Genomic DNA, 6,507 nt, shown 5'->3' on the forward strand with positions numbered 1-6,507 from the left:
CCGAAAACCGCCATATAATCTAGTCACACTGATGCGCATGACTGTGTAGGTCCGATTTATACAGGCGAGTTGAAGTCACAACCCCGTTCGCATCGCAGCGCACAGTGGAACAGTTGGAGCAAACTGGCTGGACAATATCGTTTATTAAAAAGTTTTTTGAACTACATAATTTTTTTTTATTGATTATACACATAAAACGTCCGTGGTACATTGCCCGTACTCGCTAGTGCAATTTAGATTTTCAGTAGCGCATCTTGCGGCGGCTGACCGAAGCATTTTGCCAAACAATTTGGAGTCGTTCCAGAAAATATGTTATTTTTTCATGTTTTTATTTTCTTAAACTGGACTAGAACAGCTTTGTAATTGATAGATAATCACATAAATAAATATGTAATTGATAGATAAATAGAAATACAAACAAGTATTTCAGCCATTTTGGCATAACAAAACGCTGAAAAAATTACTTAAATTTGAGATCCGGCACGACCATTCCCTCGATGACCAAAAAAAGCTTCCACCAGCCGCCGCCAGATGCGGTAGTTAAAATCGAAGCAGAAAATCACCCTATCCATGAGAGTTGTGGTGTGATGGGAAGCGTAGGGACAGGTGCCGGATCATCCGCCGCATGGGCCATAGCGTCTGGATGTACATGTACAGGTACAGGAAAATGAGCTGGACATGGAGCGGGCACTGGTACAGGCACGGTTCTGTAAAGCGGGTGGAGTGAAACAAGCATGAGTGAACCCTTTTAGACTTCACATGTTCGAGTGTTGATACCTACCTCGTGTAGGTGGCCGAAAATGAATCCTGGAATTCTGAACGATCCGGCAAAGGTTGGTTCAATTGGATCTCGGGAAGGCCGGAGCCTTCCGGATTTGTCAGGAGTCGTCCGGAGTAGTGATATGCTCTTTGGAGCGCACCAATTACTCCGATCCATCTCCGGCAATTGTTAGTCCGATTCCGACTACGGCAAAATGGGACCACTAGGTTCACCCAGAGTCAGAGTCATCCGGAGTCGTTAGGAATTGTTCGCAGTCGCCTGAAGTCTCCCGAAGATGTTAGGAGTCATTCGGAGTCGTCCGGAGTTCCCCTCGACAGAGTCGTTCGGAGTTGAAATCGTCCGAAGTCGTCTGGAGTCGCCCGAAGTGGTCTGGAGTCGCCCGTAGTGGACTGGAATCGAAGTCAGTAGGAGTCAACAAGAGCCGTCCAATGCAATGTGCTTGTGATCAGGCATTTAATTTCTTGGTGTCTTATTGTCTTTCCCTTTGAGCGTGCACTTCGACTCCGGACGACTCCGGACAATGCTGAACGATTCCAAATAATGCTGAGCGGACCTTGATTCCGTAATTTTCAGAGTCGGATCGGAGTCAACTACGAATTTTTGCCAACTTTACTTATCAGTACTCCGTAGTTCCCATTTTGCCGGAGCTGGAATCGAACTAACAATAGCTGGGGTGAGATAAGAGTTATGGGAGTGCGCCAGAGAGCACATTACTATACTCGATTGGTCAATAGATGCAACCTGCCACGTCTATACGGGGCCTGAACCAATGCCGGACATGTTGTTAAGTTATTCGAGATGACAGCTTCACCAAAGGACCTAGCCCCGACAAGACCGGATAACCGCACAAACACCTGCTAACAATAGTTGCACTGCAAATCACCTAAAATATCGTAAACGACACGAGAAACGATAGCAGTGAAAATGGAAACTCCTGTATAAACTGCACAACCTACCCGGGTAGGTGGCTTTAGAAGTATGGGTGTTGTTTTGGGTATCTATGGAGTTTAAAGGCTTTACTCTTGCGCCTGAGAAGAAGAAAGCGATCAATAACTAATGGTGAAATTCAACACTTTCAGCGCCGTGTCATATAAATTCGCATGACGGTTTTGCTCATCGTTCAGCTTTGCATCTGACGCTCAATGATTCTCTCGAGAACGAATGAGGCAGGAAAGAGAGAACGAGAACGACATGTGCTACGCCACTTATCGCCATGAAACAAAAGAGTGATAACAATGGCACAAGAAACTGTCGCTCTCATCGCTCGCTTGCCATGAGCTACGTGCTCACTCAAAAACTGTGACGTCAGGCCGGCGGTCAAAATGTTAATTAATTTTCGATTTCTTTTAGTGCTGCTCGGTGCTTGGGAATTACACATGGAGACGCCTGGTACCTCATATACCTGTTAAAGCAGAAAAGTGTCATGAAAAACCGCAAAGCGGAAGAAAACACCCGCTGTATTATGTTTTGTACCATAATATCTTTATTTTACATGCTTTGTTTGTTTTTTTTTTGGTTTGTTTGTTTGTTTGTTTCGCCTTATTCGGCTGTCTGCAATACATATTATTCTATTTATGACTCACGCATCTATCGTGTTTTTTTTTTTTTGGAAAATTGATATGTTTTGTGTCGATTGTTGTCACTTAGCATTTCGGTTGTTTTGGTATTTTCTATGCCATTGTGTGTGTGTGTGTTTTTTTTTTATTCTTCTGCTTGTTTTATTTATTTGGTTTTGGTTTGTTAAAATTATATCTCTCGCCTCCCCCGCCGTCTCACTCGGTCACTCAATTCTATATATATAAAATAGACACTTTCGGATTATCTTGCTACATCCCTTACCTTAGGTATAAGTATTCTTTCTGTTTTCATTTCTTTTAGTTTAATTTCCTATTCCTTTGGTTTTACTTCTTCTTTATCTTCTTCTTCTTCTTCTTCTTCTTCTTACACTTCAATTTTGCACTACTCAAACCCACTTAAATATGCGCCTCAGCTTGCTGTTTAACACACTCAAAGAAAAAGCTAAGCATTAGACCTTTTGTTCTTCTTTTCAGTGATTTGAAGCTTACCTATCGAAAACGAAACATATATCTCGCGGGGCGTGTTTCTATATGTGTGTATGTGTGTGTGTGTGAGTGTGATTCTGACGAACGTAACACTTGCCATTACACTACGCTTTTGTTTTACGTCCGTGTCTCAATACTGTGTATATTTATGTATATATTTATATGTATTTGTATATATATAATATATATATTTTTTATGTAAATGTGATAATTCCTATAAATATTCATCATTTTGTAATTTGTAGCAGAGCTCGCCCCTAAAACCATCTGCGAAGCTGCAGCCCGGAACCTAAATTAACTGCACACACCGCAATATCTCTGCCCCAGCGACACATGCTAACAACCTAGTGCGTTAACGCTAAAGTTATTATTTTTGGTTTGTTTGTTTTTTTTTCTTCAAACGAACTAAACTGGTTCTGCCCCTACTGCAATCCAGCCCGACCAGACGCTTCCCCGGAGGGACGGGATGGAATTAGCTTTAGGAACCATTGGAAGCTAATTAAGCGCGTCCCCGCGAGTACCGGCCGGCCGAGCTGACTGGTGCTGAGCGCAAACGGCACTGAGAGTGCGACTTCCGCGGCAGGCGAACTGCCCCGGGCTGCGCATTCAAACTCCCGTTTGTACCCTTTTTGGTGGTGGTGGTGGTGGTGGGTTGGAGTGGGGGGGGGGGGTGAACAACCTAAACAACGCTCCCCCACTTCCCTACTGGGTGCGCTTCTTGTACGACAATTACAACCATGTTTCGCCCACCACGCGTGTTTTCGGGGATGGTAAGCAAAGTGTCAAACGCTAGTGTGTGTGTGTGTTTTTTTTTTTAATTGAGCAGTTCCAAAAGCGCTACCGCGCATGGAGTGAAAGGAAAGTGAATCCCCACGTGCCTAACCACTAGCGCGACGGCGCGATACACGGCGACCGGGTGCAGCATAAAAAAGTACAGTAAAACTGTCATAGCAAGCCGTACAAACAGTGTTATATGCTATCGAACACAGTGTTCGCCTAATGGTACATGTAACCGTTGCCTGCTGTGATCTAAAAACACGTTCAACGTTTCCTTCTTCTTCTTCTTCTTCTTCTTCTTCTTCTTCTTCCTCTACGGCTAAAATAACGGCTGCATCTACCGATGCCCACTGCCTGCCCGTGTGTCTCCATCCCATCGATTTTGGTTCTAGCCTGAAAAGCCTGGAAAAAGGTTGTTTCAATACGATGTATAAAATATGTATCAAGTCGCTACGGGCTAACGGGGATCCAGATCCAAAGTAGGGCTACAAACAACGAGGGCCTACCCTCGGCAGAGGGCGCCACTGGCATCTATCTAGCTGTCTACTCGGCGCCTGCCAGCTAAACATACACTAAGCCTCTAAGGTTCGTGCAAACACACGTGGCCACGATGCACACACACACACACACGCACATCCTGCTGCAAGCGCAAATATCAAGTTCGCATTCTTAGTGCCACTGGGGGTCATCTAGGGAGGGGGGGGGAGGGTTATTAGTATACACATGGTGCACGGTTTGGTCTAAAACGTACGTATGCACTTTTTGCGCGGAACCTCCCGGGTGACGCTAAGACGCGGTGTGTGTGTGTGTCGGTGTTGGAAGTATTTTGCACAACAACACTCCGCGTGACGCGTTAGTAGCACTAGCAGTTACAATAATAGCACTCCGAGTGCTTATTTTGTTATTGTTTAGCGTTATTGTTTGCAATGTAGTTGAAACCAAACTAGATGCGTATATGTATGTATGTGTGTTACACGCTTAGTAACATCGACAGGTTGATTGGTGTGTTGTTCGTACTGGGATGCGGTTGCACAAAAGTACGTGTACGTGTGTGCGATGCAGCGGCGCGTCGGTTTTGTTACTTTGCTTTCTATTTAGAATTCAAGGTGGGATGATAAACGCTCTCTACAAACTATAAACAAGTGCACGCGCACATTTGGCGGTAAGCGGACGCCGCTTTGCATTTTGTTTGTTAGTTTGTTTGTTGGTTTTTCTTTTTTTTACAGCTCTTCTTTAGCAGCACACTACAACTATTGCTACACTAAACTGAGGGCTTGGATTGGATGATTAACATACATGTATATATATATACTCTCTTCGTGCCCACCAGTGCAGGTATATGGTTAGAGGTTGTTTAAACATTATAAAAGGGGAGCAGGCTTGATTTTGAGCCCATGTTAGGTAGTTTCATTCTGTTGGTTGTTTTACTTGCTTTGTTTTAAATCGCACAGGATACGGTTACTTATCTTATCAGTAGTAGAATTGACGTGAGGTTCATTCCTTTCATTTCCCATTGTCATGCATTACTTCGCCGCTACGATCCAGCGTTCTGGGTTCGGTGTGAGGAATAGACGGTACATAAAACGTATAAAAAGTTTTCGAGTAGTGTATGCTCTTCTAGTAAACAGGCTGCTAAACCCGCGCACCGGCACATACATACACACACACACTCGCTCGCTCGCTCGCTCGCTCGCTCGCCTGCACATCGTGCTTGCCGTGCGATGTTTGCTAATTACTAACACACACATACTAGTACAAGTAGTGGCTGGACGATGAAAAAAGCTCTTGGCATGGTGGGGAGTTTTGAGTGATCTATATTTGTGTTTAGTAGTTTTGTTTTTCTGATCTCTTTTTTTTTAGTATCCATATCGCTTCGCTGTCGGAAGTACCTGGTCAGTGTTGTACCAGTGGTCGGATAGTGTAGTAATGCTCGTTTTCCTAGCTGGTTCTACTGTAAGGCAACAACGAAACAACCCAAACAGTGATACGAACAAGAAGCACTCAGCACTTTAAAATAGGTTTCATAAATCCTTGCCTTTGATATGATAAATGTATTTCTGTCTTGTCTTGTGTTTACCTTTAAAAGGGAAAGTGCCGTCCTATATCCTTAACTTCAAAATCTCAAACAACCGTCAACTTTCGTTGTAATAGAATAGTAATAGAACTAGTGCAACACTAGTAACAGGAAAATATATGCTAACCTTTCTTTACAGAACGTGCAAGCCTTGACCAAAGTCAATATACGATACAAGTCGAATCGTCCTCAAGGAACTGACAAGGGCAAGTAGGTAGAACCTGTATTGGTTTGTTTATGTAATTGTTTATGGGAGAAACGGGAAACTTAAGAAAGGTCGTTATAACCTACAATATTGTACACAATTTAGCGCATCAAAACTATAGCACTTTTTTTGGGTGCAATTTTGTGCTGGAATATGTGAATATATTGAGATTTTAATTTAAAAAGAAAAACTGTTAACCTGCACTGAACTAACTGTTCTATCCATGTGGTTGGGGATAAACGCCAAAAAAAAAGGATTCAGAATTCGACCTTGTATCCTAAACTGACTTTAGCTTTGTGCTCACATTGCACTAACTGTGAAGCAAAATGTGTAACAGGAACAAAACAAAACAACATCACCACTGGGTACGAAAATCGATTTGGCATGCACGTGTCCTACATTTATACTTTCGTTATTTGCTTTTTTTTGTTTTCCTTGTTGCCATTTCTTCCCTTTCTTTTGGACGGTGCGGAGAGGAGTAAACGGAGCTGACTACAACGGGTGTGTACTAATGACAGTGACAGGATCTCAACTCAACTCAAACCACTACTTATTCCTTGCCTCTGTCTTGTGTTTCTCTTTGTTTGTATTATTATTTTGTTTGTTT

The 6,507-nt window shown here is 43.1% G+C and overlaps 1 long non-coding RNA gene across 1 annotated transcript; it reads right to left on the reverse strand.

The window, feature by feature from the left end:
• Positions 1-407: 407 nt before the first annotated feature.
• On the reverse strand, positions 408-1,987 carry LOC120906324. Its single transcript, XR_005740074.1, has 3 exons — positions 1,738-1,987; positions 782-1,664; positions 408-707 (listed from the first exon to the last, which is right to left on the reverse strand). It is a non-coding gene; the product is annotated as an uncharacterized LOC120906324 (long non-coding RNA).
• Between the last annotated feature and the right edge of the window lie 4,520 nt (positions 1,988-6,507).

Source organism: Anopheles arabiensis, chromosome X (genome assembly GCF_016920715.1).
Source record: "Anopheles arabiensis isolate DONGOLA chromosome X, AaraD3, whole genome shotgun sequence".
In the NCBI taxonomy this organism is placed as follows: Eukaryota; Metazoa; Arthropoda; class Insecta; order Diptera; family Culicidae; genus Anopheles; species Anopheles arabiensis.